Source organism: Vespula pensylvanica, chromosome 25 (assembly GCF_014466175.1).
Source record: "Vespula pensylvanica isolate Volc-1 chromosome 25, ASM1446617v1, whole genome shotgun sequence".
Classification (NCBI taxonomy): Eukaryota; Metazoa; Arthropoda; class Insecta; order Hymenoptera; family Vespidae; genus Vespula; species Vespula pensylvanica.
The window spans coordinates 1,941,960-1,958,006 of NC_057709.1; the positions used below are offsets into that span (position 1 = coordinate 1,941,960).

The 16,047-nt window shown below is 26.2% G+C and overlaps 1 protein-coding gene across 1 annotated transcript in view; it reads left to right on the forward strand.

The window, feature by feature from the left end:
* LOC122637293 (odorant receptor 13a-like) overlaps positions 1 to 16,047 on the forward strand; it is a 52,375-nt gene that overhangs the window by 3,033 nt on the left and 33,295 nt on the right. The window lies entirely within an intron of this gene.

Below are 16,047 nucleotides of genomic sequence, written 5' to 3' on the forward strand. Positions count from 1 at the left end.
AATGTTTTTGTTTTTCTATCTTCTCGTATAATTCTTTTTCGTTAAAAAAGTAAACTCTGTTTCTTTTTTACAGCGAAGCAAAACAATTCCATGGGTTATCAGTTGCCATATAAAACATTAGATATCATGGATATAAGGGATATCAGGATTTACACTTTGATCTGTGTTTATGAAATAATAGTCATACCTTCTATCGTATTCGGTTACGTTGGATTCGATTGTATGTTCATCAATTTGACCATTCAAGTAATTGCACAATTTGCCATATTATCTTATAAGGTGAAGGCAGCATTGAATAATTCTGAAAATTATCATGATGGTATGAAGAAACTTATACTACGACATTATCGATTGATAAGGTGAAATATCATATAATTATATAAAAATGAATAATATATATATATATAAGTATATATGTGTATATATATATATATATATATATATATATATATATATATAAAGAATGATAAGTTATTTTCTTTATAAATTCATTCAGTAATTTCTTTAGTTTCTTTACAAACATACACACGCATAGACAAGTATATAAGTATATTATTGCGTTTTGTAACACATTATTAGAAAATAATTTTTTTGTAAAGCTATTGCTTGTTACTTGGATGAAGAACTATTATTTCTTCATGGTTCTTGATTCATCACTTTATTTCTTTTCTTATTTATTTCTTATTTATTTATTATTTTTATTTTCTATCTAATTGTAGTGTGTTCATTATATTTTATTTGTTATATGATTATTTATTTATTATTTTTTATTTATTATTTAATCATGTATTTATTAATTTCAACTAGCTATATGTCATAGAAAGTATCAAAAATAAAAGAAATTATATTTCCTCCTGAATAACAATGTATTGATATTTTTCTATTTTTCTAAATAGTGCAAAAACGAACAATATTAATGAATTTTATTAATATTTGATTTCTTATTTTTACATGAAATATTTCAGGTTGACGGAAGGATTGGAAGATAATTTTAATTTTCTGATTATGCAGCAATTGATTAGTACAACCGCTCTTCTCAGTTTTTCTGGTTATTATCTAATGATGGTAACACAAGAATATAGTACCTTTTTCTTTTTTTTTTCATTTTAAGGACGTACATAATTCTATAGCAAAAAAGAGAACAATTTTCTTTTCTTTTTTTTTACATACATAGCTACATAATTAATTAGAATAAACTTTCCATAGCATGATTTGATTTTTATTGTTTAACTTTGATTATTATATTAATAATTTTTTTACTGCAAATTAATTAAAAATGGCAGAGAAGCAAAATGGTCATAGTAGTAGGTAAAAATTTATTACATATGATAATTTCCATAACCATAAATCAAAATAGAAACAAAATAATTTATACTTATGTAATTCTCAAAATAAAAGAGTTAAATGAATTCTTCTCGAGTTGAATTTTTGAAATTATATATTTATACAAAATGATAGACATTTACATATATTTTTTATCACTTGTCGGTAACAATCGCACGTTCGTTTTTATTGAAAGAACAAATTAGTATGAAAACAAAATCGAGTCTTAAATTTAATGCACATATATATATGATAATGATCTAAAAATTTCAAACGATCGGTTCAATAGCTTCCAAGAAGATTCAGATTTCAAAGTTTTTGAGATTTCATTTATGAAAAAATTAAGCCAAAGTCTCGACACAAAGTGATTAAAACTTCCATTCAGGTTTTCCGTAAATCTGCAAAATTGACGTATCAATAAAATATCCTTACTTGGATTCTCATTGATTTCCTTTAATTTCTCCAAAACGTTTTATGACAAAGTTTTTTATTGAAGTGTCTTAATAAATCTGTAGTATTTGTTTGTTGTCATCTGCACCATGATTCTGGATCGTATAAACATTAATAATGTATAAAATGCACACTTGTGAAACTGTAATGATGAAATATTGATCGAATAAATTATTATTGTATCTATTTCTACTTTATTGACGGGTCCTTTGTGAATTTATTGTAAATGAATTTGATATTCCATTTTACAATAACCCTACGCGCCAACTGTTATCGTTTCTGTTGTATTACTAGCAAATTTTACATGTACACGTGCATAAATTATTGCTGCAGAATTTCAATAAAATAAAAAACGGTTGTAAATGAGAATGAAATGTTATGGTAATGGTACTGTGGTTCCAGTTGACAGTATTATCCGAATGATAGTTATATAATTGCTATTATCAATAAAACTCCTCCATTTTTTATAGATGTTCTTGATATTTTAGAAAATGTAGAAAACGAATTAATTTCGTTCTCTAATCAAAAAATGTCATGTACGTCCTTAATTTATGTACCTATTTCTAACTGATGCTTTCCTTTTTTTTTTATATTTAGAGTAAGGAAGCGAAAGATGGTTTAACATTGACCTTGTTCAGTTTTTATGGCTTTTGCATAATGAGTACACTTTTTATTTACTGTTTCATCGGCGAATGTTTTATTCAGGAAGTAAATAAAACATTCTAAATCAATAATTTTTTATACGATTGAAAGATTAATTATCGAATTAATTTCATTTGTTTTATTTAATTAGAGTACCAATTTTGGTAACGCCATTTATAATTACGAGTGGTATAACTTACCGGCAACTGAATCGAAATTTTTTCTTATTTGTATGACACGAACGAGAAAGCCGCTATATTTAACCTCTGGCAAATTTGCTGTTTTGTCCTTGACCATCTTCACAGACGTAAGTATACTTCGATTGATTTTTTCTATTTTTAAATTATGTTCCTTGCTGTAACAATACAATTGTTATTTTATTATTAAAATTATTTATCCTTGAATATTTGTAGATTGTCAAAACTTCGATGGGATATTTGTCGATACTGCGATCAATTTCGTGAAATGGACGAAAGTGAAATGGATTAAAAAGAAATAATTTTTGTAGTTTTTTTTTTTTTTTTAATACGATTTCATTCTTACGAAGGCAAATATATTATCTATACATCGTTGACTTGTGCTAGCATTATAGAATATATAAATTCAATTTTAAGACTATCGATTAAAACTTTCAATTTCTTTCTTCATAAACAAAATTGTCATCAAATCTAAAAGACCTTTGGCGAATATACCAGTTTACTAGATATGGCCAATAATTTCTAATCCTATTGATCTCCACGTGTATACATGATTAGATTCAAATTGATAATAATATCAAAACAAAATTTGTTAAAAAAATATAGATAAATATGTATGTATGTATGTATGCAAATCCAAAAACGCTATCTATCTTCAAAAAACCTATCTATCTTAAAAAAATTATTATTATTATTAATATGGATACCTTAATTTTTTCGAAGCTAGAAACATTTATTAGCAGAATCTACTTTTTGTTGTAATTACTATTTTTTAAATAAATTAAGTATACTTGCGACAACAAAATTTGTATAGACAGAAATGTTACTTTTCTCTTTCTTTAGATCAAAACCGAATGAAATTGTTGGTCAATCACAGATATTATGCTAACATCGTTTATATCTAGCTACTACAATTGTTTGCATTTAATGTAAGCTATTTATTTAATATTATTAGAGAAATATTAATTATATTTCGATATTCAGAAATAATTATTCGACGCTCTCCTTTACATAATTGTTTGTAAGAATGAAACGTGCTGCATTCACTTCCAACAAAATTCATAAAGAGTTCATAGATTTTAATTATCTGAACGTTGACATACGTAAAGGTCAATATAATATATAATATAAAATTAAAATAAAGAAAATTAAGAAATGAAAAGGACAAACGAAATATAATATTTTAGGACAAGAATGAAAAAGGAAGACAAAAGAAATATTACGCAGAAGAAGAATAAAAAAAAAAACACTTGTATGTCGATAAAGGAGGAAGTTAAACTTTCTATAAAAAGCATATCAAATAAAATCCATTAATGATGTACAAAGAAAAAAAAAGTCAGAACACCTACAATGCAAGTGATACAGAAATAAAAAAAGAAATATAGATTTATCGTGAGAAAATAATGAAAGTAAAATTCAAAAAAAAGAGATTAGTGAAATGCCAATAGATGATAGCGATTTAAAAATAAAAAAAGAAACGTTGTGTAATCCAATTGGTAATTAAAAAAGAACAAAAATGTTTCCTCCTGACTCGGAAGTCAAACAAGTTCTTAACATCTATTTTCATTATCCCCTAACGTGATACCATCTATGAAAAAAAATATTTTTATTTAAACCACTAGCACTAATTCAGGCATAATCAACATCTTTTATTCTTAGTATTATGTAGAATTGGAAGTATGAAGAAAAAAGAAAAAAGGATCGAACGAAAGAGAATGAGGAGAATGGAAACATTTTTATTGCCGAAAAAGTGATAAACGTCAAATAATTATGGGCGTAGATGGGTAAGTATACCGTAGGAACAGATGTTACTTTTTCTCTCTGCAACTATAATCCCCCTCTTTCTTAAGAGAAGAAGAAGAAAAAGAAGGGAGAAACATTTCAAAGATCGGTAAATCGAATAAAGTTCGATAAATTTTAGAAGAGGGTTGTAAAATCGGGGGATGTTCTACAAGGTGAATAGGAGCACATTTTTTTATGCATATTACAACTCACCACCCTCACAATTCTACGTAATCGATGATCATAACAACGAAACGATTGAAGTCGTTCTTAGAAAGGGGTTCAGGGACAAGTTATTTCTTAATATTTTTGTAGGTCTCTGCTGTGATAAACACATTCTTTGTTTATTGTTTTATCGGCGAATATTTTATTCAAAAAGTAAATGAGACGTCAATAATTTCTTATATCATTGAAATATCAATTATCTGATTAATATCATTTGTTTTATTCGATTAGAATACCAATTTTGGTAATGCCATTTATAATTACGAATGGTATAACTTACTTCAAAAGTTTTTCTTATGATGCATCATGCGAACGAAAAAGCTACAATGTCTAACGTCCGGTGAATTTTCCGTTCTGTCCTTGATCCTTTTCTCAGGCGTAAGTATATTTCGAATTACTTTTCATATTTTAAAAATATGTTCCTTGCTGTAACAATACAATTGTTATTTTATTATTAGAATTATTTTTCTTTGAATATTTGCAAATTGTCAAAACTTCGATGGGATATTTATCTGTATTTCGTATATTTTTGTGAAAAGGACAATTGAGAAAGGAATTAAGTAATGACCAGTTCTTTTTTTTTTTAAATAATATTTCTTCGTAAGGATACAAATGTTTTGTTTATACATCTTTGACTTATGTTAATGCTATAGAATATATTAATAAAATTTCAAGATATTTTACCAAAAGTATCAATTTCTTTCTTCATAAAAATTATTAGCATCAAGTATTAAACGTTTATAAAATTATCAAAAATTATTGCCATATATTGAGATGGTATTAATAATAAAAAAAAGAATTTATTAAGAAATTTAAATAAATACATATATAGCCATATAATTTTTAAAAATATATTAGGTAAGAGCATGTCGTCCATATATGTCTGTTCCAAGAAAAATTATTATTATTATTAATATGAATATCTAAACATAAGGAATCAATTGTTTGGAAGTTAAAAACACATCTGAGCCCATTCTTTTTGTTATTATTGTATTTCAATAAATTATGTATATATGCGATAACAAAATCGGTATTGACACAAATTTTTCTTTTTTGTCGTTTACATGAAAATTGAACAAATATTCCGATGAATCATAGTAAGTTAATAAATAAAAACAGTCAATGAAATATAATTTTTCGTTACAAAAATGAAAGGAAAAGTGAAAACAAGTTCTACTCAGAAAAAGATATAAAAAAATATATTTGTATGTTGATAAATGAGGATATCGAAGCTTGTGTAAAAAATGTAATAAATAAAAACTGTTAATGAATTACAGAGAAAAGAAAAGAAAAATTAAAAATATTTCATAATACATAGAACTTGAATAGATAACAAGATATATAATTATTGTGAAAAATTAATAAAAATAAAATTTAAGAAAAAGAAAAGTTAAGTGAAATGTCTATAGATGATAGTAATTGTATCTAATAATAAAAATAAAGAGAAGAAAAGTTGTCTAATCGAAATGGTAACTAAAGAAGAAAAAAAAGTTTCTTTCTGTCCCAAATGTCATGCACGTTCTTAAGTTCTATATCCATCATTCTTTAACATGACACGCTCTATAATCAAGAACAACGGTAAAGGCATTTAATTCCATAAAGTACTTACGAATTCTTATTTCCTTGAGAAAAACAATTTTTTTTTTTTAACTACTACCTTTAATCCATATACAATCAATATCTTTCATTCGTCCTATTTCGTACAACTGAAAACAAAGAACAAGAGAACGGAAGGACGATAGAACGAATGGGGTTGGTAGGTGGAAACATCTTTATATTGCAGGGAAACTGATAAACTCCGAACTATGTCCGAACGAAGAAGGGTGAGTATATCGTAGGGTGAGATGTTATTTTTTCTTCTAGAAGTATGGCTACCCTCTTTCCTAAAAAAAGAAGAAAAAAAGAAGGGAGAAACATTTCAAAGACCGGATAAAGTTCTACAAGTTTTACAAGAGGGTTGTAAGATAAAAGGGGGTGTGCTATAAGAAGAATCGAAACAGTAGAAGTATATTTTTTATGCGTATATCAATCCTGTAACCACCCAACCTTCCCATTTTACATAATCGATGATCGCAACAACGAATCAATAGAACTCGTTGTTAGAAAGGGGTTGAGGGACAAGTTGTTTCTGAATATTTTTTCATACATTTCAGATTAACTATGCAGCACAGCACTTGTACGCGTATAACTCTTTTCCAAACGGAGTTTACCACGGAAGATGCTAGATCGTTCTGCCGTCAGTCTCTTGTGAACCTTCGAAGGGATAAAATGGGAAGAGATAGCATAGTAGTAAGATTGATTCTTTTTTTTTTATTTTGTTTTCTTTTTTTTAAATCGTAGAGAAAATCTCGTGTTTAATACACAATAATCGTGTATATGACGCTGATAAGTGCAGTTGATATCCTATTTATTGAACGGAAATGATTTTTCGTTGATCAAAGTATTTCACTTGTATTTCTACTGAAAATTATTTTAGTAGAATATTATTTTCGAATTTACTTTTATTTCTTGTATATATTATATTTTTTTGGTGATGCTTTTGGTATAAATTTTATCATGAAATTTTATTTATTGTGCAAAATAATGTTTATAGTGACTTTATTATTAGTTTCGTTATTCTTCTCGTTCTTATTCAATTTTTGATAGAAAAATTTGATTTCATGAATGAAATTTTTAAATGGAATAAATTTTTATATTAACATTCGCGAGCAGATGAAATGAAAAATATGAACCGATGAGATTAGATAATTGCATACATTTTATTTGGAGAACAATCATACGAAATTTATCGGACGAAATATCGTGCGGTCACATATTTTTATTTCTGACTTTCTAACATTTCATTTTTAAGAAAAATTTTTTCTACTAGAGTTATCTTATTTCAATAGGGAAAATATTAGGATATTTATCGTTTTTTATTTAGTGGAAAGTTTTGTTTCGTTTTGTATTTTTCTTTGAACGAATAACTTACTATTATAAAAATTATTGCGTGTTTAAAAAAAATTAAGTTAAGCTTGGATAAACCTTAAAACATTTCAATAAAAAGAAAGCAATAAATGCCATTATATGTCCTTTTTATTTTCGGACACATTTCGTCCGAACAATTTTTCCCTAATATGATGATCTTAGAAGATAAATTTATAATACAATACTTTCCAAAGATTATATATAAGATTTCTAATATCGATTCGAATAATTTTTATTTGCAATATATATATATATATATATATATATATACATATGTGTACGCGTGTATTTGATTCAGTGATAACAAAGAACTTGTTATATGATATGTATATGTATAAATTACAATAAATTATGTTCAATATAAATATAAATATGTAAATTAAATTATGTATATAATAATCTATTTATATATATATATATATATATATATATATATATATATGTATACACACACATATATACATTCTATATACATATACATGTATATTAGACGTACATATATTGCGAGGTATTTATAATTATACATTCCAAACATGATATACGACTGTAAATAAACACATGCATAATTATTCATCTGATATATTAATACGATATCACATTTCATTCACATACATACATACATATTTACACACACACATATATATATATTCACACATTAATAATAATAAAATGTATTTAAAAACATAATAGAACAATTAATCTAAAAGTCATTAGCAATATAATAAACTCAATTTTTTTATTATAGGAACTAGGAATTGCCAACGTCCGAAGGTCATTCAATTGGAGCTCAAGTCTTTTAAAATGCATGGGAATTTGGCCATTAAAGAACTACGATCCGATATTTCTCTTCTACTTCACATATCTTTTCCTTCATTGTTCTCTAGCATATATACAAATGTTTCTCTCTCCAAAAACTATAGACGACGTCTTATCGAACATAGCAGAAAATATTCCTCTAACGATGACAATTACGAAAATAATGATCATCAGAGTGAACAGAAAAGCATTGAGTAAATTATTCACGGAAATCAAGGAGTATTCATTAACTGAGAAATACGAAACCAAAGAGGAGAAAATGACATTCCTAAACTATACTAAATTACCGCCACGATTTATTGCAATAACAGTTTTTTCTATGACGATGTCCGATATATTGTATTACACGAATGGATTATTCTTTGGAATCCAAGTTGGTAATTTAAAATTCTTCTCGTTTCTTTTCTTTCACAAATATTAATATACTTTTACATATTTTATATTAATTTCTTTATAGATTTGCCATCATGCGTAATCGAACGATTACTTTATATTTATTTATTTATTTCATCACTTACTGAATTAATAGATGTACCCACCTACACACACATATTTTCATATATACCCGCATGAGCATGGAATAGTCTGCAATTATTTTTAATATTTTTAATAAGGAAATTAATTTCGTCCTATTGATTTTTGAAAGAATACATAAGTAATTACATGTTGTTTCATTTTCCATAGAGATTTAAAGCAACTATTAGATATTAAAGCAATAATAAATTACCAATACAAATAAGTTTCGAAGATTAATAAGTTTCAACGTCGGTTCAGAAAATTCAAATTAGGACTATTTTCACTTTATGCGAAAATAATCAAAGTGGGCAACCTACGGAATTCGATAATAATGTTTCAAAATGACCGCTTCAATTATGTTCAAGTTAGCTAATAAGAAACAATTGACCCACATCTAATTGTGGTTTGAATTTTGTTGAATAAGGTGTTATCGTGTATTTGATTGTTATGCACTGGCAAAATTCATTTCGAGTTGACATAATTAATTGCCTTCATGATTATTGACAACAATTGAAACGATTGCATAATGAATTTTTGATAAAACAGCTAACAGTAATAAACGCATCATGGAAGATGTTAATGGCTGAGTCCGTAGAAAACAATCGAAGATGATAATGATAAACTAATTTTGCTAGAAAGTTTTTCCGAATTCATCGTATTGATTTAACATTACGTTATTACCATACCATTTGGTCAGATATATGGAATATTTTATAAACAATATAATGTCTCTAACAATTAGTGGTTTTTAAGATTATTACGGATCATATTTTTCATCACAGCGTGCATATTTTTATGAAAGAAAACGTGAAAAATTACAATAGAGAGGGCAACAGCGCAATTGATTAGAAAACAAAAAAAATTTGTATCAGCTTGATTATCTAATTTTAAATTGACAGATTATTTATAAGTAACCCATAATTTTGATTCTTTTTCTAAAAAAATTGTCTGTTTCTTTTTACTTTTTCTACTTCACAGCGAAAGAAAACAATTCCATGGGTTATCAGTTACCGTACAGAACATTAGATGTGGATATAAGGGATATCAGGATTTACGCTCTGATTTGTGTTTATCAAATAACATACATAGCTAGTATTCTGTTCGGTTATGTAGGATTCGACTGTATGTTCGTCAACTTGTCCATTCAAGTAATTGCACAGTTCGCCATATTGTCCTATAAGGTTAAGACAGAATTAAATTATTCTAAAAATTATCATGAGGGTATGAAGAAGCTTGTACTGCGACATTATCGATTGATAAGGTAAAATGTCATCCAATTATATAAAAACAATTAATATATATATTTAAATTATTGTATTTTGAAACACTATATTGAAAAATCATTTTTACGAAAAGCCATTGTGTAATATATGATTAAGAAATTGCTTATTCGTATCTCTTGATAAAAGAATTTGCTTCCTTTATTATTAATTTATTATTTTTATATTTATTATTTTTAAATTATTATATAATTCATTATTATTTTTTCAATAATGGAAAAATAAATAATAATAATGAATTCAATCGTAATATCTTATTTCGTATTTCTATATGAAATATAATATTTCAGATTGACAGAAGAATTGGAAAATAACTTTAATATCCCCATTATGCAACAACTTTTGGGTACCACTCTTCATATCTGTATTTGTGGTTACTATGTACTTATGGTACAAACAATATATATAAGCGAAAAATATGTTTTTCTTTTCTTTCTTTCTAAGGATGTACATAACTCAGTAATGAAAAAAAAAACATTCTTCCCATTCAAATTACTTCTTATTTATTTTTGATTAATCTACGTAATTTATTGAAATAAATTTTTCTTGGTGCGAAAGGACTCACTTCACAGATTAGAATGATAATTTTTCCCTCTAAAAGTAACATAAAATGGCGGAAAAATACATATGGGCGTTATAATATTCGAAAATTCGTTACCTCTACATTATTACAATAATTACATCTACAATAATCACAAAAAATAAACGGAAAACGATTTATTTTGAAAATATAAGGGTAAAATGAGCCGATGCTAAGCAAATCTTTTTAAATAATATTTTTCTACAAAATGGCGGAAATCTAGATTTATTTTTTGCTACTTTCGCAAAATGTTATTCAGTTTCCATTCAAAAAGAAGGAAGCACTTTGCAAAAGAAATCGAGTTGACAAGAAATCTTCAATTCAAAGCAGATAATGATTAAATAATATCAAACCAGTATTTCCCATGAAATTTAAATACATATTTCAAAGCTTTCGAAGTAACTCTTACGAAAAAAATACATCTGCAATTCCCTATTACATTCACAAACAGATAAAAATTATCTTTGTATACTCACAATTAATTATCAATTTCAGAAGCATATAAGGAACGAAAGAAAATTTAATTGATATTAATGTTTCTGTTTATAAAATAAGCCTTCCTTGCAGCGTTTTGTTTGCTAAGTTTGACTATATTCGTTTTGTATAACAAACTAATGAATCAACGGATCAATTTTGATACCGAACTATTGCATTATTCTGAATATTCATGACATTCCTTTATTAAATAGATAAGTAGCAATATCCAGTGGGATATTTGTCAGCTTGAATTTGTAGTTATTAGATTTATGAACCAAAATCTCGAATCACCTTTATTCAAATTTTTATTCGTTTCTTCCGTAAAGCAGAAAAGTCGACGTAGCAATAAAATATCTTTACTTGGATCCTGATTGATTTCCTTTAATATCTTCAAAACGTTTTTATGTAAAGCATTATATTCATGATGAAAACTATATTAATTAATCTTTAGCACTTGCTTAATATCAAACGCGCCATGATCATGAACTGTGTAAACATTGATGATATATTGGATGCTTATTTCTGGAACTATAACGATAAAAATTTGATCGAAGGAATTGTCATTGCATCTGTATCTACTCTACCGATGAAATCCTTTGAACGTATCATAGATGAGTTTAATACTTTGATTTACTGTAACCGTATGCGACGATTGTTATCAATTCTTTTGTAGTACTAGTAAACTTTACATGTATACGTGCATATATTATTACTGCGGAATTTTGAGAAAATAAAAAACTATTGAAAGTGAGAATTATATGTTATGGATATGAAATTAGTTGTTCGATTTGTAGAGTATTTTACGAGATCGCTATATTATTATTATTATTATTATATCTATATCTTCACTACTTTTTATGAATACTTTTCATAACTATTTACTTTCGAGAAATGTAGAAAACTTATGGAATTCTGTTTTCATTCAAATAGAACATATACGTCCATAATTTATATGATAACACCTAACCGATTTTTTTTAATTTTTTCGTTTTTAGGGTCAAGAAATGGAGGATAGCTTAACAACGATAATGTTCATTTTGTACATCTTTGGTGTGATAAACACACTTTTTATTTATTGTTTTATCGGCGAATGTTTTATTCAAGAGGTAAATGAGACATCAATAATTTCTTATATCATTGAAATATCAATTACCTAATTAATATCATTTGTTTTATTCGATTAGAGTACCAATTTTGGCAATGCCATTTATAATTACGAATGGTATAACTTATCGGCAACGGATTCAAAATTTTTTCTTATGTGCATCATGCGAACGAAAAAGCCACAATGTCTAACGTCCGGTAAATTTTCCGTTCTGTCCTTGAGCCTCTTCTCAGGCGTAAGTATATTTCGAATTATTTTTCATATTTTTAAAATATGTTCCTTGCTATAACAATACAATTGTTATTTTATTATTAGAATTATTTTTCTTTGAATATTTGCAGATTGTTAAAACTTCGATGGGATATTTGTCGGTACTTCGTACATTTTTATGAAAGGACAATTGAGAAAATATTAAGTAATCAGAAGTCCTTGTTTTTAGTAATATTCCTTCGTAGGAAGACAATACATTATTTTGTCTATACATCGTTGACTTGTGCTAGCGCTATAGAAAATATTAATAGAATTTTAAGACATTCTACCAAGATTCTCAGTTTCTTTCTTCATAAACGATATTAGCATTAAGTATTAAATATTTATAAAATTATTATTAAAAATTATTGTCAAATATTATTAAAATATTAATAATAGTACAAGAGAATTTGTTAGAGAAATTTAAATAAATGCGTATATAGCCATATAATTCTTAAAATTATGTTATGTAAGAGCATTTCGTTGATATATTATATTTTTGTTCCCAGAAAAATTATTATTATTTTTAATACGGATAACCAAACATAATGAATCAGTTATTTCGAAGTTAACAACACGTTTGACTTTTTTTTATTATTATTTTATATGTTTATTTACATTTTTTTGTTATAATTGTCTTTTAATAAATTACATATGTATACGACAATAAAATTCGTATTGACTTCGACATTCTCCTTTTTTCTGTTTTTTACATGAATAAGGAACACACTTTTTGATGAATAATAGATATTATGTAAATATCGTTCATATTTATTTAGATACTGCAATTGTATGCATTTATTTCCAGGTATCTGTTTGAAATTATTATAGAAATATTAATTCAATTAATCAATATTTAGGATTAATTATTTGATTGTTTCCTTCAAACAACTGTTTCTATTCACTATCCGAAAAATTTATAAATAGTTAATAGCTTTTAATAATTTGAACATTGAATTGTGCTAACGACCATCTATTATTTTACATAAAGTTAACATTAAGTAAGCTAATAAATAAAAACCGTCATTGAAATATAATATTTCGTTAGAAAGACGAATGAAATAGTAAAAAGAACTGTTACTCAGCAAAAGGAACAAAAAAATATATTTCGATGCCAATAAATGAGGACACCGATAATGTAAAAAATATAATAAAACAAGACCGTTAATGTTGTAGAAAAAAATGAAAAGAATAATTAAAAAGAGAGTCCAAACAAACAGAGCACCAGTGATGCGTAAATAGAAATATGTAATTATTGAGAGAAACTAACGAAAATAAAATTTAACAAAAGCAAAAGATTAGTGAAATGTCTATAGATGACAGTAATTTAAAAATGAAGGGAATAAATGTTATACAATCGAATTGGTAAAGAAAGAAGAAAAAAAAGTTTCATTCTTTCCCAAATATCATGCACGTTCTTAAGTTCTATATTCATCATTCTTTGACGCGACACCCTCTATAATAAAGAACAACGGTACAGGCATCTAATTCCATAGAGTACTTATGAATTCTTATTTAAGAGAGAAAAAGAATTTCTTTTAACTATCACCATTAACTCAGGCACAATCGATGTCTTCCGTCTGTCGTTTTATTATTGCGCAGAACTGGATGAAGAAGAAGGAAAGAACGATGGAAGGAAAGAAAGTGGATGGGTAGAAACTTTTTTACATTGCCTAGAAACAGAAAAACTTGAAACTATGTCCGAGCGAAGAAGGATGAGTATAACGGGGGATAAAGTATTATTTTTTCTTTTACGACTATGGTCACCCTCTTTCCTGAAGATAGAAGAAAAAAAAGAAGGGAGAAACGTTTCAAAGATCCGTAAATTGGATAGAATTCTACAAGTTTTTCAAGAGGGTTGTAAGACAAGGGGATGTTCTATAGGAAAAATCGAAGTAGTAGTAGTTGCTTTTTTATGCGTATTCTAATCCTGCTACTACTCACCCTTCCCATTCTACATAATTAATGATCGGAACACTGAATTGGTTGAATGCGTTGTTAGGAGGGGTTGAGGGTCAAGTTGCTTCTAAATATTGTTTTCGTACGTTTGATATTATGTATTCTATCAACCCCTTACACGCGGGTAACCTTTTTTCAAACAGAGTTTACTAGGGAGGACGCTCGATCGTTATGTCTTCAGTCTCTCGCGAACCTTCGAAGAAATAAAATGGGAAGAGATAGCATAGAAGTAAGATAAAGAGTACTGTCTGGTTTTTTCCTCTTCTATTTGTTTCTAATTATTGAACAAGTATCGTGTCTAATATAGTGATCTTGAATACGACGCTTACAAGTGCCCTTGAAAGCCTACATATTGATCGGAAATTATTTTTGTTGGAACAAAGTGTTCTACTTTGTTTCAAGTGGAAATATTTTGATAGTATTTTAATTCCGAATTAATTTTTATTTCTTATGCTGTATTTTGACGTTATGCAATAGCATTAATACGCGTACAAATATTATTTGTTCTTTTTTTTTTATGTTCTTATACATGAACCTTTTTGTGGCATTCCGCTTGATCTCCTTTTTCTTCTTTTTTTTTTTAATTAATAAATAAGATGTTAAGATGTTTGTTTTTGGTGTTTAGTTTTTGATCGTAAGGAATTACTTGATTTTATGAATGAAAGTTTAAAATGAAATAAATTTTTATACTTATATTCGCACATGAACGTAATGAAAAATATTAACTGATGAGATTAAATAATTATTTACATTTCTTTAGTGAATAATTATGTTATGAAATTTTTAACCAAATTCAAAAAAAAATTTTTATAGAATATTTAAACAAAGTGTCAACGTGTTTTTATTTTGAAAACGCAGTAACTTTAGAAATAGTTGTTCTAACAAATGTTATTATTTTTCAACATATTATGTTATTATGTGGTATTATTATGATTATGTTACTGTATTTATTGCTTGTTTTTAATGAAAAGTTTTAACAGTGTCTTAACGTTAACTATGTTTCTCGATAATAAAAATATTTCGTGGAAAATTTATTTGTTTTTTCTTGATTGTTTTTAGTTGATTATAATTTTTTATTATAAGAAATGTCGAATATTTAGAAAAAATTAAACTAAGTTTGAATGGACTTCAAGACCTTCAAATAATTAAAGAACATAAAATATCATAATATGTCCCCTTCATTATAAGATGATATTTCTCTGAACAATTTTGTTGAAATATGTATGTTGAGTTGGAAAGATAAAAAAATTAGAACATTTCATTCTGAATATAATAAAGAATGTTTATATATAAAGAACAATATTAATTTATATAATTTTTATTTGTAATATTTAAATATTCTTATTAAATATTAACATGTCAAAATATTAATCTTAAATATTAAACTAATTCTAATATTTTAATATTTAATGAAAATAAGAACATTAATGAAATATTTATAATTAAAAATATGTATATTTAATATATGTATTTTTAATA